The sequence below is a fragment of the Gracilinanus agilis genome, chromosome 1 (assembly GCF_016433145.1).
Source record: "Gracilinanus agilis isolate LMUSP501 chromosome 1, AgileGrace, whole genome shotgun sequence".
Taxonomy (NCBI): Eukaryota; Metazoa; Chordata; class Mammalia; order Didelphimorphia; family Didelphidae; genus Gracilinanus; species Gracilinanus agilis.
Genome location: NC_058130.1, coordinates 27,411,515 through 27,431,405, shown reverse-complemented (window position 1 = coordinate 27,431,405; position 19,891 = coordinate 27,411,515). Strand labels below are relative to the sequence as shown.

General features: G+C 36.8%; 1 protein-coding gene and 1 non-coding gene across 2 annotated transcripts in view; both read right to left on the bottom strand.

The window, feature by feature from the left end:
* The window catches only part of SYNPR (synaptoporin), a 362,121-nt gene that overhangs the window by 156,760 nt on the left and 185,470 nt on the right, over positions 1–19,891 (bottom strand). The window lies entirely within an intron of this gene.
* Positions 6,425–6,532, bottom strand: LOC123232747. Its single transcript, XR_006505261.1, has one exon. It is a non-coding gene; the product is annotated as a U6 spliceosomal RNA (small nuclear RNA).

The following is a 19,891-nucleotide window of genomic DNA, read 5'->3' as shown; positions in this document are numbered from 1 at the left end:
TAGATATCTGTTTTTTTACCCCCAAGTTTGACTTAGGATGAAGTCATAATATCTCTGATGGTTATAAGTGAATTTCTGTTGAAATCAATTTCAATGGCAGTAAAGATTCTCCCTTTCTCTGGAAGGAGAGCCATAGACTCTTGAATCAAGGAAAATCATAATCTTTGCATCCAACAAGATCATATTACATGAGCAGCTCATCAGCTCATTGACTAGATTGATAGCTTTGGAAAGGAGAAAAATGAAATTCTACTTCCAGAGTAGGTGGGAGATGGCCATTGCATTTAGGTTCAAGGTCTCATTTTTGTGAAGGTACAAATGATTAACCAGATTTAGACATAGAAGATTCCTTAGAGACATATCTAGGTGAACTGCCTTATTATAATGGGATCTTAAGTGTAAAGAGTGGCTTTCCCAAGTTCATATAGGCAGGAAGCAATAAACTCAGGATTCAGGCCAGTTCCTCTGACTTGAAATATAGTGATTTTTCTGCTGTAGTGACCTTCCACTTAATTCCCGGAAGTGTGAATGGTAGAACTTGTTAATGTCAGAAGAATTATTAATTTGACAGATAATTGTCCATGTAAATTTCAAAGCCCTTTCAATATAGTATTTCATTTTGAACATTTCACAAAAGAGATGTGATCTCTAAGTTTAATCAAGATTTAATAATAATAGTAAATTAGAACTATATTAAAATATGAAATGAATTCTAATAGCTCATAATTATTTATTAATTTATAAAATGCTTTAAATACATTATTTCATTTGGTCTGTACAGTAACTGGTTGAGACTGATGTATTATTCTCCACATTTTACAAATAAGAAACTAGGACAAATAAAATTTAAATGACTTAGCCTATGCCTATGGTGGTTAAGGTGTGGCATGCGTGCCTTGGCATGCTGGAAGGGGCTGCTTTGTTCCCCTTTTCCACCATGCCTGAGAAAAATTTTCACATGCCCTGCCCCTCTTCTCAGCAGCCCAATGTGAAAACTTCCTCTGTCCCTTGTCTGGGGTAAGTCAGAGGGGCTCACAGGCAGCTTGAGGGTGCAGTTTGGGCATGTGATCTCTAAAAGGTTCACCATCACTGGCCTAGGCCCTGGGATCTCAGGGCTAGTAAATGTTTGAAGTAGAACTTGAATCCAAGTCCTTCTGATGAGATGAGTTTTTATAATCCTTCTACAACCTGAGAATGAAGATCTAGACCTTAAAATGTTAATTCATTATCATCTGATCACCTCTTGGCTTATCCTTTCCTCCATTAGGCTGGGAGATCCTTGAGGGCAGAGATCTCCTTTTGGTCTTTCTTTCTGTCCCCAGCTCCTTGCAAAGTGCCTGGAACATAGTAGGCACTTAATAAATGTTAGTTTACTTGTTGATTGAGTCAGTACCTAAAATTATTTGCTTATTTTACTCCTTGCTTTGGATCTGAAGAAAGCATTACTATATGACACCTGTTTTGATTATTAACTTTCAAGCATCACAGTGCAGTAAGAAAAGAGGTGAATTTACATTAGATGACCCTAAATTCAAATCCTAGCTCTGTTACTATCTGTGTGACTTTTGTAAAGTCATTTAAACTTTTTGGTTCTCAGTTTCTTTACTGATAAAATTAGAGAGGTGGGGTACTAGATGGCCTCTAAGGACTCCCAAATCCTCCACACTAAAACAAAAAATTTCAATTCAAAAGGGAGAATTTGGACATAATATCATTGGAAACTTTAAGTGGATATGTTCTTTAGGGATTGAAATTCAATTTGTTTTCTTACAAATTATATTATACCTTTTGTTAAAGAAATTGTCTTTCTTAATAATTTTATATTGATTATCCTAAGAACCTACTTGCTTTTGCCATACAGTGGCAGAGTTCTATTTTCTCATTATATTTTAATGGGATGAAATACAGCAGAAATAAGAGGCCTTCTCTTTTTCCTTGCCTTTTCTCCTCCCCCGAGTCTGGCCTTCCCAGACCCTAACTGAGGTGGCTGGGCAGAAAGAGTGAAGGATCTGTTTATACTACTTGGATGTCTATATCCAAGCCATAATCTTTACACTGAGATAGATTAGGAGTTGGCAAATTGTGATTAGAGGGCAAAATCTGGCCCATCACCTCAGTGAGTAAAGAATGGTTTTAATATGTTAAAATTTAAATGCATTTTAAAATAAAGTTTTATTGTATTTTTTTCTTTAAACCCTTGCCTTCCATCTTGGAGTCAATACTTTGTATTGGCTCCAAGGCAGAAGAGTGGTAAGGGTAGACAATGGGGGTCAAGTGACTTGCCCAGGATCACAGAGCTGGGAAGTGTCTGAGATGAGATTTGAACCTAGGACCTCCTGCCTCTAGACCTGACTCTCAATCCACTGAGCTACCCAGCTGCCCCCTAAAGTTTTATTATATTAAAAAATTATACAAACTATTCTTAGCTAGGACCTCGCAAAGCAAGTGGTAAGCAAGATTTGGCTTGAAGCAGTAATTTTCCAGTCCTTGAATGGAGTGGAATAAGCATTTATTGAGCACCTGTTATATGCACATCACTATTCTAAGTGCTTTATAAATATCTCTTTTGGTCCCTGAGATAAATCATCAGACTTTACCTTCTGCCTGGGCACAGAACTCTAAGATCCTCCAGATCCTAACATCTGCCCTGACTCTGCAGCCTCTTCCAGTTGTCTTTCCACCACATATTTCCATATGATGACCCTGGATTCTTGTCATCTGTCACATAGCCACAGCCAGAAGACTTCTGAGCCTTTTCACTCACCTTGTTGCTGAACTCTCTCATATGTGCTCTCTTTCCCACTTATAGTACAAGTTCCTTGATTGCAGGGGTGATTTTGTTCTTTCTATTTGTGTCCGAGGACTTAAACCAGTGCTTGACATACATGGACTTTTTCACTCACTGATTCATTACTCTTTTACTTTTCATTCTCTCTCATGTCTGTCTCTCCCTCAACCCATATCCAATTTGTTGCCATACCCCATCAATTTCAGTTCAACAAAATTTTTATATCCATCCTCTTCCATCATTCACATAGCCACCAGACTAGTTAAGACCCTCATCATCCATCACCTATTGTTTTGGTTGTTGTTATTAAATTGTTTCAATCACGTCCAACTCTTTATGAATTAATTTGGGGTTTTCTTGGCAAAGGTACTACAATGGTTTCCTGATTCCTTCTCCAGTTCTTTTGCAGATGAGGAAACTGAGGCAAAAAAGGATAAGTGACTTGTCTAGGATCACACAGCTAGGAAGTGTCTGAGGCAAAATGTGAAATTAAGATGGTGAGTTTTCCTGATTCCAGATTTAGCACTGTATTCACTTTATCACATAGCTACCCCATGAAGTGGTCTCCTAAAAGGTGTTCATGCTTCCCATTTCTCCCCTCTCCAATCTGACATATTATAGTTGACATATATAGTAGTCACAGTAGCATCCTTCACAGTTTTACTCCAATCTACCTTTTTAGAGTCATTTCACATTACTCCCATATATGTGCTCCATGTTCCAGCCAGACTGTTGTCTATGGTGTCCCTTGAACTTGACATTCAATTTTCCATATATATGCCTTTACACAATCTGTCTACCATGATTAGAATGATCTTTCTCCTTACCTCTGCTTTTGAGAGCCAATCCTTAGCTTTCTTCAAAGCTCAGCTCACATGCTACCTCCTTTGGGAAGCCACTTTCAATGGTTTATTTGTTAGCCAATCACCAGTCTTTGATTTTGTATTCATTTACTCCTTTATATCTTATATCTCCCCAATATAATGTAAGATTATTGAGGGCAGGGAATATTTGTTGAATTTAAATCTGCCACAGCAAACAGAATACTTCTTATGTAGTGGACATTTAACAAATATTTGCTTAATTGAGTTTAATTGCAATTCATCTACTTGTCTTTATTAGACATTTTTCTTAGATCTGAGATAACTATTATTATTACTGAATAAATAAAACATCCATGGTGACAGAATCTTATTCATTCTTTTCAATAATCCTATGAAATAGGTATCAATAAAATAGCAGCTCACTTTAAATAATGCTTTACAGTTAATAAAGCATTTGCTTTCCAAACTACCTGTCATCTGACTTTTCATTTCACAGAAGAGAAAAATTGATGTTCAAGAGAAGGCATTTGACTTGCTCAAGAACACAAAGTTATAGAAAAGTGGATCTGGTATTAAAAACCACTTCTTTTGGCTCTAAATCCAAAGCTTCTTCCATTATAACCCTTTGCCTCATAGTCACATCGGACTTAACAAGGATAGGTGACATTGTTTTCATTTGATAGATAAGCAAGCCAAGAAACAAATGAGTTATTCATGGGCATTCGATTGGTAAATGGAAGAGCTAGGTCTAGAACTGAAGTTCCCTGACCTAGTGTTCTATCACCACTGCATCTATGGCATGGACTCACCACCACTGCCGGAGTTTGCTGTTGGGTAAACACAAAAAATTCATCCTCTTTTGATAACTCTCCATTCAGGTGTAGAGAAACAAAGCAGAGGAAAGTGAACTAAAACCATCTCATGATGAGAAGTTTTCAGAAGTTTCTGTTTGTTTTGTGTGATTCTTCCTTCCTCATCATTTCCCTTGATAAAACTTGGAAAATGATCCAAATTCTTGGGTAGGAAAAATGATTCATGTGGAGTATATTAGAAGAGGAAATTATTTGACACAAATTTCATCATAGGAAAAAAAGATGTAAGTGTGCCTCTTCCCTAAGCTGTAAGTCCTCTCGCTAAGGAGGAAGCTCTTGAATTTTGCTTTAATCAGCTCATATGACTGTGTTCCTCGGGAAAAACTGGGAGCACAATGCCTGGGGGTGGGGAGAGAAAGTGCTGGGTAATGAGTAGTTAGCTTCATATGAAACTGAACTCTTTAATGATTATTGCTATTATTATATTCTCATTTTTTAGTGTTCCAAATCCAATGAAAAAAAATGGAGTCCATGAAAAGCAAACCAGATGGGGCAGCTGGGTAGCTCAGTGGATTGAGAGTCAGGCCTAGAGATGGGAGGTCCTAGGTTCAAATCCGGCCTCAGACACTTCCCAGCTGTGTGACCCTGGGCAAGTCACTTGATCCCCATTGCCCACCCTTACCACTCTTCTACCTATGAGCCAATACACAGAAGTTAAGGGTTTAAAAAAAAAGAAAAAAAAACCAAACCAGATTGCTAAGTGTGACCAGGATTGTCTACTACCTTTAACATATATACCCTGCACTTCTTTGCTAAGTATATACAGAGGGTATAGGGGAAAGAAAGAAGTTCCTTGGATATGAGCAAATATACTTCCACTCCATGGGAAGGGACACAGGTTCCCTGGCCCTCACAACATGCAATTTGTTAACTCTCTCTATTCTTTTAAGCCGGGGATAGACACTGGTTATAAATAGGACTGGCTTCATTTGAGGTATGTAAATAATTTTTCCAGAATAAGAGAGAGACATTATTGTAGGTCACTTTTATCCAGAAATCACTAGCTCTACATACTCCATTCACCAAATTGGATTGATGGTATAGTATAATGGAGTTAGGAAAACCCAAGTTCAAATCCCATCTTACACAGAAAGATGGGGGAAAATCAAAGACCTATCCTGATGGGAAAATTACATAGAAAAGGAAAAAGTACCAGCCAAGATTGCCTTTAGAGTGGAAAACTGGTTGTGTTGAGAGCAAATTTGGTTCAATGAAAATATAGCTTAATGGGATTGAAATTATTGTAGTAAAACCATAGTTTGACCCAAGAAATAACATTGTAGACGTTATAGGATTCTCTGTTCAAGTGAAGTCAAGAAGTGTTGATTAATTTCTTCCTATGATTTGGCACTTTTAGAAAGAAGAGAGAGTACCATAGATATGAGGAGTCTTCTTACATAATTTTCCTCAAGTACATACATGAAGATAAGCTGAAATCATTATTCTTGGTAATTGAATGTAAAATAATATGGTGACATAATGGAAATATGTCTGTTTAGAATCAAAAGACTGGCTTCAAATCCTATTTTGTGATCTAGGAAATTATTTAGACTATATAAGGTTTAGCCCTTAGAAGTAATTGTTTCCAACTACTTCATTTTACAGATGGGAAACTGAGGTCCCCAAAGTTGAAGTGACTTGCTCAAGATCATAGAGATAGGACAGATGGCAAAGCTGTATATGAACTGCAGTTTCTTTCTACTAGTTTCGCTCCTCAGCTAGGAATAAAAGGAAGACCAAATAGAGAAAAAGATGATGGGAGTGCTAGACAGAGGCAAGAGTAGGATACTAACATGGAATATTAAAGGAACACTAGACAAAGCATTGGTTAATATTCTAGTTCAGTGACTCTCATGTTTTTTGGCCACAAAATCCCTTTACACTCTTATAATTAATGAAGAGACAAAGAGGTTGTGTTTTTTTTTAAGTAGGCCATGTCTATTTTTTTTATGGAATACAATAAATTTTCATGCCATCCTTGTGCAGGAACCATTCTTATCTTCTCAGTATCATCCCAATTTTAGTACATATGCTGCCAAAATGGGCACTGGGCTATACTGATACTTATCATCCAGAAATTTAAACTGATAAAATTACAAAATTTATTAATTAGAAATAACAGCAATAAATCCATCATATGTTAACGTGTTTGTGGAAAAAACTACATTTTCAAAATTTTGAGAAGAATGTATCATTTCACATACATCTGTAAATCTCTTTAATGTCTGGCTTAGTAGAAGGCAAATGGACTCTCAAATTTGCTTTTATATGCACTCTGTTTCTGATGTTGTTTTGATTGAAATATATGATGAAATCTGGCCTCACACAAATGTGTAATTGGAAAAAGTATTTTAATAGGCAAATAATATCTTAGTATTATTATGAAAATAGTCTTGACCTTGTGGATCTTCTGAAAAGATCTCAGATATCTCCAAAGGTCCTGAGAACACAACTCAAGAACCAATGTTCTAGCTGGTTTTCATTCACTGCCTCTTTAAAGGTTCCATTCCTGCTGAACTTTTTTTTAGGATGGGGTGACTGTAGCTTTGTCCTAGACATCAACACTTGGGAGTACTTCCTCCCTACACTGGTCTAGAGACTACCCTTAAGGTTGGAACGGGGGGGGAGTTATCCTTGGAAGTTAGTCCTTGGAAGACAGTAAAGGAGCAGAGTTGGAATGGTTGAGATTGGAAAGGTAGAGGGGAACAGGGGAAGGAAACACATTATCTCTATGTAGGAGCATGAATAGACCTCTTGTCTGACTTTTTTTCTCTTCTTTCATCTTTTTTTCTTTCCCTGCCATACATTTCTCCTGGATGGCAATATGCCTACTTATGTCTTTGAATCCTGATGCTGAACTGTATTTTGTACCCTTTTCAATACATCCCTACCCCCTTTCACCCTATTTTTACTATTCCCAAAAGTAAGTTCTTTTGTGTCATTTTTAAAGAACTGACTCATAACTGGATGCCGTGCATACATTCCTGCTTGAAAGGAAGGTATGTCAACTAGGTGAGAAAAAAGAAATTCATGAATAGTCATGGATTTACTCTTACTCTGTTACAGGACTAGGAAGATTAAACATAAAACCATGATAATGTCAATAACACATATTTATTAATAAGCTCTGGCTGCTCCAGCCAAGCCAGCAACATTTAAGAGGCAGGACACCAGCCATCATCAGAATAGAAAAGGGGTTATAAGTAGGCAGACAGATGAACAATAATTTCTGCCCCATCATGCCCTTGCATCTATCTATATACCTCTAATGAATATGACCCAGAGAAGGGTTCCAGAATCCATGGTTTGATATAATTTGATAAATTTCAATTTGTTTTTCATTCAAAGCCATTTCAATTCTACCTCCCAGCTCAATTTGCCTCTATCTGCACATGTGCAGTCCCCTCACATATACTTGAGTTTTCAAAGTATTGACCCATAATTAGATTCCATTAGAGTATCTCTCCTTGAAAGAATGACATCACAACTGTCCAAGAACACTATGCTAAGTCCATCCTAAGATAATGTACTAGGCATAGTGAGGGGGGGAGCATTGTTGTCCACTGGGAAAAAATTTGATTTGGAGTTGAAATCCAATGTTCAAATGTTGGCTTTGTCACTTAATACATGTATGCCTCTGACCCACAATTCTCCTCCCTGACTCCATTTCCTCATTTTGAAAATGAGGGAGTGAGGATGGGCATAAGGACAATCAAGGTCTCTTCCAGCTATAAATCTATGATACTTTGATCCTACCAAAAAAATAGAAGCTATCATCTCTGAGACCCCTTGAGAATCTCCCAGGGTAATGGGGGAAACAAGATGAATACACTTGAAAAAGATAAAAAGAACTCTGAAATAACACAAGACAAGGGATGAACTCTAGCCATTATCTTGGAAGGTATATAGAGAAATGGATAAGGATCCAAATGAGTCACATAGGTACATGTCACTTTGTCATTAACTCAAGAATCAACTATTTCAGAGGCGGTTTATGTGGAAATTATAAAACTGCCTAGAGTCTAGTTCCTTGGTAAACTCAAAGTGAAGATTTGAGATAACCTTCCAAAATGTGCTGCCCCTCAAACCTGTTATCACAAGTAAAGTGATTAAAGAAGGCAGTCATTGGTCCTCCTTGAACCCTCCCCTTCCCAATAGATATACATGACTACTTATATTCTCACTTCTTTTTGCCCAATTTGAGACCCTTTAAGTGAGAGACTAACTGGAGGAAAGCAGCATCACCTCCTAGAGATGTAGCCCTTGCTATTAGTAGCATATTTTCTAATATTAAATATGCTCCTTCATTTTTCTATTTTCAATTTTTTATATTATCCCTTTTCTTTTAGGGTAATGCAGCATCTGCTCTCTATGGTGCCTGTGACAAAGTGGGCTTCCAACAAGAGGTCAACTTGTTGAACTTGAGGAAAATCAGTTACATTTTAGATGGGCATTCCCTCTCAGTGTGTCCAGCATCAAGGAAAATGAATAACGAATAACACAGCGACTTCTTCAATTATTTCCTATTTCCTAAGGCTTGAAATTCTCTTCCTGAGTTTCTCAAATGATAAAAATGATGAAATTCAAAAATGATATAGCCTGGTTGGATTAAAAAGTACAGAACTGAACATCTGATTATAGTACTGCTGCCAGCCAACAGTAACTAAATGGACTAGCACAGCCTTGATCATATTCAGAAATTGAAGCCATTTAGAAAATATGAAATCCTTTCTCTCTCTTAAAAAAATCATGTTTATAAGGGATGGCTCCCATCCCAAGGGGGAACACATAATAGAAATTGAAGGTGTTACAGAAAGAAAAATATCAATAAAATACTATTTTAAAAGAGAAAAAAGAAATATAAGATGAGGACTCTTTATATTGGCTTGATTTCTATTAACCATAACAGTTGGCCACATTTGTGTCTTAAATGTTGGCTGAGAAGTAGAAAAATTCACTTATTTAACTCCAATGGGACTTTTGTGTAAGAGACTCTAAAGGCCCAAATCTGGGTTATTTCGTATGTGACCTTGGTCAAGTCAATAAATCTCTCTGAGCCTTAGTTTCTGTAAAACAATATGGTGGTAGGATGTGAACTATATGGCCAATATTTTTGAGGTTTAAAAGACACTTTCTAAACATTGTTCCATTTTATTGTCCCAATAACTCTGTGAGGTCAGTACTAAAGGCATTATCTCCATTTTCTAGAAAAGGAAGCTGATGCTCAGAGAGAGAAAAGAACTTGCTTGTTTTGGTCTCAAAGCTAATGCCAGAAGGAGAACCTGAACCCCACTCCAAGAACACTTTTCTAAGGGTCTTTTTAGTTCTAAGTTAATGATTTTTCTCTCACATGAACATAACAAGCATCACAGATGGTGACTTTAACTAGATGACTAACTTATACTAGTATCTTGTACCAAAGAGAATAAGGAAGAAAAAAATGCTTCCGTTGTCCCATCATCTTAAAATTTCTTATTACAGGAAAGGCCATTGCCCATCGATGGTGCTCTATTATTTATAACTTAATTATTGCTTACTGACAAGCTGAAATTGTACTTCAGTTAAGATGCCTCTAGTTGAATGGAAGAGCACTAATCTAATTTATGACCCATCAAAACTTTGAGGTTGTGTCCATTAGAAAAAACATTAAAGCCTTCCATTTGGTATTGGGATGCTCTTGTTTAGGATGGCCAGATGTCCTGGGATGCCCCACCTCTCATATCGCATACTCTCTCAAGTTCCTCTTTCCAAAAAGAAAAAGAAAGACATACGGCAGCAGCACTGGCAACCAGAAAGGTAATGGGCAATTAGAACAGATGGGTTTTTCATTATTTTAAAAATGAAGCCTTGGCAAAGGAAACCAATGATATTCTTTTATTCTGGAGAGTGTAATATAAATGTTGACCTCAGGTTAATATGATGAGCAAATTAATAAAACCATTCTAGAGTTTAGTGATTGAAACTCTTGTCACTGGAATCCAATAGCTTTCTCATCGTGTTTCATGTATTCACATCCTAACTAAATAGAATTTGTTTTTTCCCCTCTCTTAACAGATTGCCTCTCCTATTTTCATTTCTCATCTGACTTTACATCTTGATTTGCTGGATTGCTAAAGTCATACTCAATGAGGACAGGACTACTAAATCTTCATCTGTTCTATTGAGCTAATTTAGTGGAGTAGCTGAGGGTGATGGATTTCCACTTTCTCTCCAGTCAGATTTAAGTGTGGCCAAAGAAGCATCTTCCTACTTAGTTTCAATGTCCATATAGATTTAGTTTTAAAATATTGAAGAACTAGAGGAAAGAAACATTATATTACTGATCTCCAAAGACTAATTATTAAATTGCGAATGTTAGCTAATACATTCAGCCACAATCGAGTCCAGAGAGTCAAAGTTAATTATATACTTCATATAAAATCCTCAGAAGTTTTAAAATTTATATATGTATACATATGCATTGAAAATGTTTGTGTAACCTAATGAGTGTTAGGTTGGAAATTAAGAAGATTTAAGTTTGAATGCTGCAGCAGATAATCACTATGATGCTAGGAAACTCACCTAACTTTGCTCAGCATTAAATTCCTCACTTATAAAAGGGGGACAATAATAATACCTAACTCAAAGGATTATGGTAAAGATCAAATGTGATAATATATGTAAAACTCAAAACCTTAAAGCTCTCTCTTTCTGTAGAACACACACACACACACACACACACACACACACACACACACACACATATATATATATATAACTTTAATATTATTTGAATTGATTTTATTTGGAGATGGATAAGAATTTTTCTGCTTGTCTCTTATGGGCACAACTAGAAGTAATGAATAGAAGTAGTTTGATGAGGTCTTTTCTGACCCACCTCCTATATGCTAGTGCCTGTCCTCCAAAAATTACCATGCATTTTGTACAAATTCTATATATACTTATGCAGCATTTTGTAAAAAGACTTATGGTCATTTTAAGGTTCAATAACTTGAAATTGCCCCAAGACCCTTGGTATACTCTGTGTATGTGCATGGTAGCTTATCTGTTAGAATGAAAACTGCTTGAGGGTAGGTATGCCTTTTTTTCACTTTGTATCCCAAGAGCCTAGAACAGTGGGTAAAGTTTGTTAATTGAATGACTGATTTGTGTAAGTTCTTAAAACATAGACCTATCCAAGGAATCATCCTAGAATCTATTGGGTTACCTTGGATAATATGCACGATCCCCTTACTGAAGATCTTCAGACAAATTTGGATGACAGCTTGCCTGGAATGTTATATAAGGCTTTTAAAAAATCAGATACAGATTAGATGAGATGATCTCCAATGTTCCTTGTAAGCTGGAGATTCATTGATTCTACAGTCCAAACATTATACCTATGACACGGTTTTCTCTTTGGTCACCAACTATCTTCCCCAATCATGTGCTGTCATGTGAAATGATCATGGAACCATTCTTCATATATGCACAAAAATTCTAACTGCTTACCTTAGACTATGCCTACTAGTCAGTGAGTTGTTAATTGTTGCACAAGTAGAAAACATAATTCAGAAGAGCAGATTTTCTTTGGGAAGATGGCCAGAAGTATCACATTAAATTACAATTATATTTAAGATTTACCTTAGGGCTTCCTAATGCATTTTAAATGTGATTCTGGTGACAAATATTTGATTCATGGGGAACTTCTTTAGAATGCTGAAAAGAAAGCCATCTTAAACAGCTCTATAAGAGTGAAAAGAACAGTGTCTTTGGTATTAGAGGCCCTGAGTTTAGACAGAAGTTCTATTACTTGCTATATACATGATCCTAGGCAAATGCCTATATTTCTCTGGCCATTGTTCATCAAAACTATAATTAGGGTAGAGTTATTGGGGATTTTCTCTAGGCCAGAAAATTTAGAAGTACACCTGGGATATACTTCTCCTTTCCAGTTCCTTCCTTTGCCTGACATAGGAGCCATGAGAATGGAGGAAGTTTGGCCCATACACTTATGGGTGAATTATACCCTCTCTCCTGGTGTATCTTCCTGTAGTTGTACTTTTCCTCTATGCCAGTCATTTTCAAATGTGAGCCAGGGTAAACTTCAAGGAGGTTATGGTTTGTTCCCAAGTGGGGGACCAAATCTGAGAATTAGAGTATGAGTCAAATACTATCGTGATACAATTGTGAAATATGAGGCATGTCTCCAATACAACCACATGTTTCCTTGATCCAGTTTTTACCAAAACTCCTCCACTGCTCTCCTTTACTGTCCTCTAAGAATGCCGTGTAAGTTCTCAATCTTACCCTTTCTATCATGGCCATTGGTTTCTCATGACATTGATAATCAAATCCATTGATGGGAAAACTACTGCCTGAGGGCCAGATATGGCCCCCTGAAATGTTCTATCCTGTCTGGTGATATTATTCCTAATCTGATGAATACAATGAGTAGGATACAATACAATGAAACTTTGAAAGAGTTGCCTTAGAAACAGACTGACAGATGAGCATTTCCTTTCCTTTGGCCCCCTTTTTAAAAAGTCTGCCCATCACTGAATCAATACCCAAGCATCCATTGCAATGACTACACAGAATGATTGTGAAAATCCATTTCTTCTGTCCATAACTACCTTCTGCTTTCCAGATCACCTTTTGGTTATAACAATCATCCTATGGATGGTAGAATCTTTGCCCAAGGGCAGTGAATATAAGATCTCCCCTACTTCTCCTTCCATCACTTAGCTCCGGGTTGGACCAAGTGAATTTCACAGGGTGCAATTATATAATTTGTAGACAAATATATAGATATTGAAAAATGTGCACTCACAAATTTGTTACTGATAGTGATACATAATCAAAAGAAGTTTGGAAATTGCTGCTCAATGATATTGCCACTCCTTCCACTCTTTACAAATCATTTTTATCTCAGGTAAAAAGTCAATGCTACAACTACATAAGTTGGCATCAGATCCCAGACTAAAAGTCAGTCAGTCAGTCCTAATGTTTTCTAGATTATACTAACTCAAAGCATTGTGTGGTTAGAAAATCTGGAAGTCAGAAGAAGAGCATTCCTTCCCAGGTCAAGTTCTATTTGTAAATCATAATCTTTCTCTGTCTCTATCTCTGTCTCTGTCTCTGTCTCTGTCTCTCTGTCTCTGTCTCTCTCTCTGTCTATCTCTGTCTCTCTCTGTCTCTCTCTGTCTCTTTCTCTGTCTCTCTCTGTCTCTCTTTCTCTCTCTCTCTTTCTCTGTCTCTCTCTGTCTCTCTTTGTCTCTGTCTCTCTCTGTCTCTCTCTCTGTCTCTCTCTGTCTCTTTCTGTCTCTCTTTCTCTGTCTCTCTCTCTCTGTCTCTTTCTGTCTCTCTCTGTCTCTCTCTCTCTGTCTCTCTCTCTGTCTCTCTCTCTTTCTCTCTATCTCTAACTCTCTCTCTATCTCTCTCTCTGTCTCTCTCTCTTTTTCTCTATCTCTGTCTCTCTCTCTCTCTCCCCTCACACTAGACAATTGAAACAATAATATCATATTAATCTTAGAATTCTTGTGAAGATTAAATATGAAAATATGAACAAAATAGGGTTAAATAACTTAAGTCTCTAGGTGAGTGTAAGATTTTATTAACCTCAAAATCAAAGGGTTCTTAAAGAGTGGTTTTAAAATCAGTATTTGGTCATGAACTCCCTCAGCTAGAGCTTTCATAGAATGATGGATATAATATGATGTGATTATACTTTTATTTCTGGCAGGAGAATATGCCTCACCCAAAATGTTTGCCATCAACTAGAGCAACAAAAACCAAATATTCTCCCAGATTCACTCCTTTCTCTTTTCTCTCTTCATTCTTCAAACTAGAAAACTCAGCCATTCTCAAAGCTTCAGTTCTTGACATGGAGTGTTTTATGTTCTTTGTTTTCAGTTATTTTGACTTCATGACCTCATTTGGAGGTTTTTTTGGCCGATACTGAAGTGTTTGTCATTTCCTTCTCCAACTCTATAGATGAAGAAATGGAGGCAAACAGGATTAAATGACTGTGCAGGTTACACAACTAGTGTCTGAGGTCAGATTTGAACTCAGATCTTCCTGACTCCAGACCTGGTGCTCTATTTATTGAAACCTGACAGGCAAGTGTAAATAAGTGGAGAAAATGGTCAGTGGGTTCAATTTTGATGAGGAGGTCCACAAAGTAAGAGTGGGAAATGAAGTTTATGAACCACAGTTTTGGAAGATTAAAACAATTAGAATTGCTTTGGGGGAATTGAACATGAGAAATCCAATAACAAAGAAAAAGCCTTATCTAAACATGTCAGAAGTTTAAGAGCCTCTAAGTGAGTTTTTGGGACCAATTAATAATACAGTCAGCATTCAGTGATAGAAGAGGTTGAGAAGGAAAGGAGCTCCATGGGGGGCTAGTTGGGTGTGGGGGTGGTGAGGAATATGAATGAATGAAGTTTTGTGGGAGGAGTAGCTTTGACAGAAGAAATGGAATGATTCTTTTCCTTTGCCAGCATAGGCTATGGGTGATACTCATTTGTAAGAGTAATGGAGTTGATAAGGGGTGGGGGGAAGTATTTGGTGACAGTTTGTACAATGAGTAGGTTGACCAGTAGGCTGATGTGGGAGATTCATATGGGAGATTTGGAATGGAGGGGTGGAAGAAATGGGTAGATCAACGTGTGGCAGGGGAATTGCCTTCATTCTACACTTCTGGGAAAGACAGAGTTAGAGTGATTTCTTGATACTGCAGAGCAACTTAATTGGAAACATAAAGTAGGGAACAAAGAGTGGGGAATCTGCAATATAGACATTACTAGAAATACCAGAGTTAGAATCAAAGAGAGCTGGGTTTGAATCTCACTTACTTTTATAATCTTGTGAAGTCTTTTAATATTATTTTTAAACCTGTACGTTCTGTCTTAGGATCGATACTAAATATTAGTTCCAAGGCAGAAAAGCAGTAAAGGTGAGACAGCTGGAGTTAAATGACTTGCCCAGGGTCATACAACTAAGAAATGCCTGAGACCAGATTTGAATTCCAAATCTTCCATCTCTAGGTCTGGCCCTCCATCTAGCTGCCCACACTTAATGTCTTTAAACTTCACTTTCTTGTTCTGTAAAATAAGGAGGTTGGAGTCAATGATGCCCCATTTCCCAAACATCTCTTCTATTTCTTTTTCTTTTTTCTTTTTTTCATCTTTTCTGCTTCTAAATCTATTATAGATTCATATGTTTCCTAGGAAGAGAGTTAGTATGTGGTAATGGAAAGCCTACTGCACCTGGAGTCAAGAGAGCTAACTTCAAAATCCTGCCTTCATATTTGATGACCTGTACGACCATGCCCATGTGATAGACCAACTCTGGACCTGCATTGCCCTTTTTACAAAATGGCAATAATATGCCTGCAATATAAAGCTGTGTCTATCAAATGAGGTAATATAGCCAGAGTTCCTGTGTAACGTATAAAGATATTTTTAAATTTCTGGGGGTATTATTATTATTACTACCAAGTAAAACAGATGTGATTTACAGGAAGTGGTGTGTTTTCTCCATTACTAAAAATGGGATAATCTGTGGGACATACAAGGGTCATGCAAAAGTTAAAAAAAAAGGGCAGGAAAATATTTTATGTGACATTTCTTTTTAGAGGTTCTAGTAGAGAAGCACTTTACTCATATAACCTATTTTGCAATATAGTACATAGCATGTTCTATGCCAGATTCTATTTATTTGTGCCACCATTTCAATTATGATGCCCTGTCTCAGAGATTTATAACATAGGCATAAAAGAACCCTGTAGGATAAGATTAGATCATCAAGATACGTGGGAGCTCTCTAAATATTCTGCACACCTATAGTCATTTTCCTGGGTGAATAGGGAAACCATTTCCATTTGTCTGAAAAAAATCATGTTTGGGAAGAAATGAAAAACAATATGAGACTGAACATGAGCAATACAGGTGAGGGAAAAGTGAGACAATGTAGATGAGATATTTTCTTCCCCCACCACAATCAAGACCACAACTTCCCACTACTTTTACTTAAGGAACATCTATCTCAGGCCTTCTAGTCATTCTCTTGGGGGACCTTTGACCTCTGCAGGTTCTAGAATATACTAACAATATTCATGGAATATGAAGAAGTGCTGAGTGGAATTGATCTCTGTTTTAGTCCATTATTGTGATGGGAACTCTGAAGAATAATGCACTTTGAGGGTCTTTTGTGCTTTGGGCAAGGTGCCAGGGGCCATTAAAGATGATTGTTATGACTTAGTATTTTATTAATTGATCAATTATGAGCTACCAATAGATTGGACCACTCATATATTAGGAAAAAATATAATTCAATTAATATTCTAATGGAAGAATAATGGACATATTAAGGACTAGAACCTTCCTTTCATAAGTCTTCCAAGTGCTTTTCCTTTCTAACTTCCAAACAAGGCCCACAGGAATTTATCTGGGGCCTCAAAAGTCAGCCTTTTGAGTCCACACAAAGTTTACTTAATTGTGAATGAGAATGAGCAAAATAGCAATGAAAGAATCTTGTATCCTTATTCGCAGGAACAATAACTAATCTTTCGGGACAGGACAAGCATAAAGAATGCCACATTATGTCTTACCTATGATTTCTCTCTGATTCTGACATTTCAGAACAGGAGACATGACCGGAAGTGTAGTCAATGGGAGAACATGCTTTCAACTGAAATGACAAAACTATTTAACCCTAACATCCTTAATTCTGTTTACTAATGAGTAAGTAGCTAATGTACATTAATTTATGGCATGACTGCTAGAATGCTAGAGGGAGTCAATAATTCTTTGTTTATATCCTCCTTAAGACACTTAAGAGATTTTTTTTTAAAACCTTACTTTCCATCTTAGAATCAATACTGTTTATCGGTTCCAAGACAGAAGAGCAGTAAGGGCTAGACAATGGGGGTTAAGTGACTTGTCTAAGGTCACATAGCTAGGAAGTTCCTGAGTCCAGATTTGAACCCAGGACCTCTCATCTCTGGGCCTTGGCTCTCAATCTACTGAGCCACCCAGCTGCTCCCAAGAGATGTTTGATCATAGTCAAAGTACTTAAACACACTTATAGTTTCACCTTCTTAATTTGTAAAAAGAGCATAATTCTTACACTATTTTACAGAGTTCAGGATTCCTTAGGAGGAAAGTGTTCAATACTTCCGAAAGTACTACATATAATACACACATAGGCATATATACATACAGATACACTGATAATATACTTGTATATGTTGTTATGACTTTTAAATTGAATAAGATTCTCTTACTCATATTTTCAGCCTGGACCGTCTCTTGTGATAGCATGTTCTATACATTTTAAAGAAAAGTAATTCATTTTATTTATTGTAAATCTGAACTGAGAGATCCGCCACTTTCATGCCCCATTCTGGTATTCTGTGGTTTAAAAAAAGTTTATCTTTTTCATATCACTACTCTTAATGATTCTATAGGCTTTGAAATGTCTTTTCTCAATATTATGTTTCTAGGAAGAAGAGTCCTCATTTCTTTGTTCTCCTTTCTCAAGGCAGAAAGAGATTAAATAGCTAGCAACAGATTATCAAACAATAATTATAAAATGCATGTATTAGCAGATAAAAAATGGAGTTTCCTCATAGCAAGAATAATGGACAATCAATGGACAATTCATATACTTAAATTATATCCCAATGGCATTAAGAGATATAGAAGATGTACTTCCATTGTGTTGGCTGGACCCTGTACAGGTAAACAATTTGTGAGGGGATTGGATAACTATCACCTAGGATGGGAGCTTAGATCATTTATAATTCACACCATTTTAAGGCAGTATGCCTATCGATGAAATTACAGATTCATCAAAGTATCAAATTATCCTTACTTGGAAGACCTAACCTATTAACAATTTTAGGTGTCTTTCCCCTGATTTCTCGAAGCACAATGACCAGATATACATAAAATATTTTAGTTGTGATAATATAAATGTCTAGTTTAGATTCCACTTTTTACAACCCTGTTCAATACTGATGGCATCCATCTGTTTTTGTTTACTTTACTGGTCCTGGTAATTACATCAGAGTTCATGGTATTAAGGACTTTGTTTAAAAAAATTTCTTTGACTTCTCAGAGTCTCTCATCTTAGAAGTATGAGTTAAAGTATTTTTCCTTATATTTGAAGCCTTGTTCCCTTTTTTGGCTCGCTCTCATAATGTTCTCAGGCCTTCATAAAATTTATCATTAATAGTTGGCTATTTGTTCCTCTGAAGGAAACCAGTGCTTCCTATGTGCTAGGCACTGTGCTAAGTATTTTACAGACATTGCTTCACTTTGTCTTCACAAAAAATTGAGAGTTAGCTGCTATTAATGTACCTATTTAACATCTGAGAAAGCCAGGAAGACAATCATAAACTGATTTGCTCAGGATAATAGCTAGTAACTGTCTGAGAAAACATTTGAACTCAGATTGTCCTGCCTGACACCTGATCCAGAACTCTATCCACTTTGCCACCTAAATACCTATTCAATTTCATTTCATGTAAGGGAAAACTGAGTCCTTGTCAGGTGAAGTGACTTGTCTAAAGTCACATAGCTGATTGGGGGAGAGAGCCAATCTGATTTCTACCAAATTACCCACTAAAAAAGCAATGAAATAATGCCTCAAAACAAATTCTGGAGGAGCATAACCCACAAAAAGACAAGGTGAAGCACTTTTTTAGCCCAAAATTACTTAGAAGGCCAGTAGGAGAGATCTAGTGCACCTGGAGTACAACATGCCAGGGCAGGGCCCATCAAGGCAACAGCTCTTGGGTATAGCTTAAGAAATAGCCAAGACTTCCAGAACTCTCAACCATAAAATGTAATGGGTGTTATACAGCTTCTCAGAAGGAGATTACAGGGGTCCCTTTATTGGCTTTGGGTGAAAGACCCTTGTCACTTTGCACATACACAGAACTAAGTCACAGTCCCAGGGTGATGAGGAATACCAGCATACACTTGCAGCTACAGGGGAGCAGGGGACCCTGGACACAGTTCCAAAGTGTAAGAGTGCTTGGGGTTACTCACAGACCAGAGCACAGGCTCTGAGTGTATTAAACATATTTCTCCTTACATCATACCACCAATGGAAGAACTGAAAGCAGATATATCCCCAGTGCCAGCTCTGAAAGCAATTATACAAAGAACTGGAAGCTTAAACAGTTTTTTAAAGTAAAAGAAAAGAAAAAGACAGGAAAATGAGCAAACACCAACCAAAAAAGAAACTTAATATTGAAAATTATTTTGATGATAGATTTGACTCAAATTCAGAAGAAAACAAAAAAATCCAATACTGTTGCATAAATCCTTCAAGAAAAATATTAATTGTTCTCACTCCTGAAAAGAACTAATGGGAGAGCTCAAAAAGTTTTAAAAATCAAATAAGAGAGATAA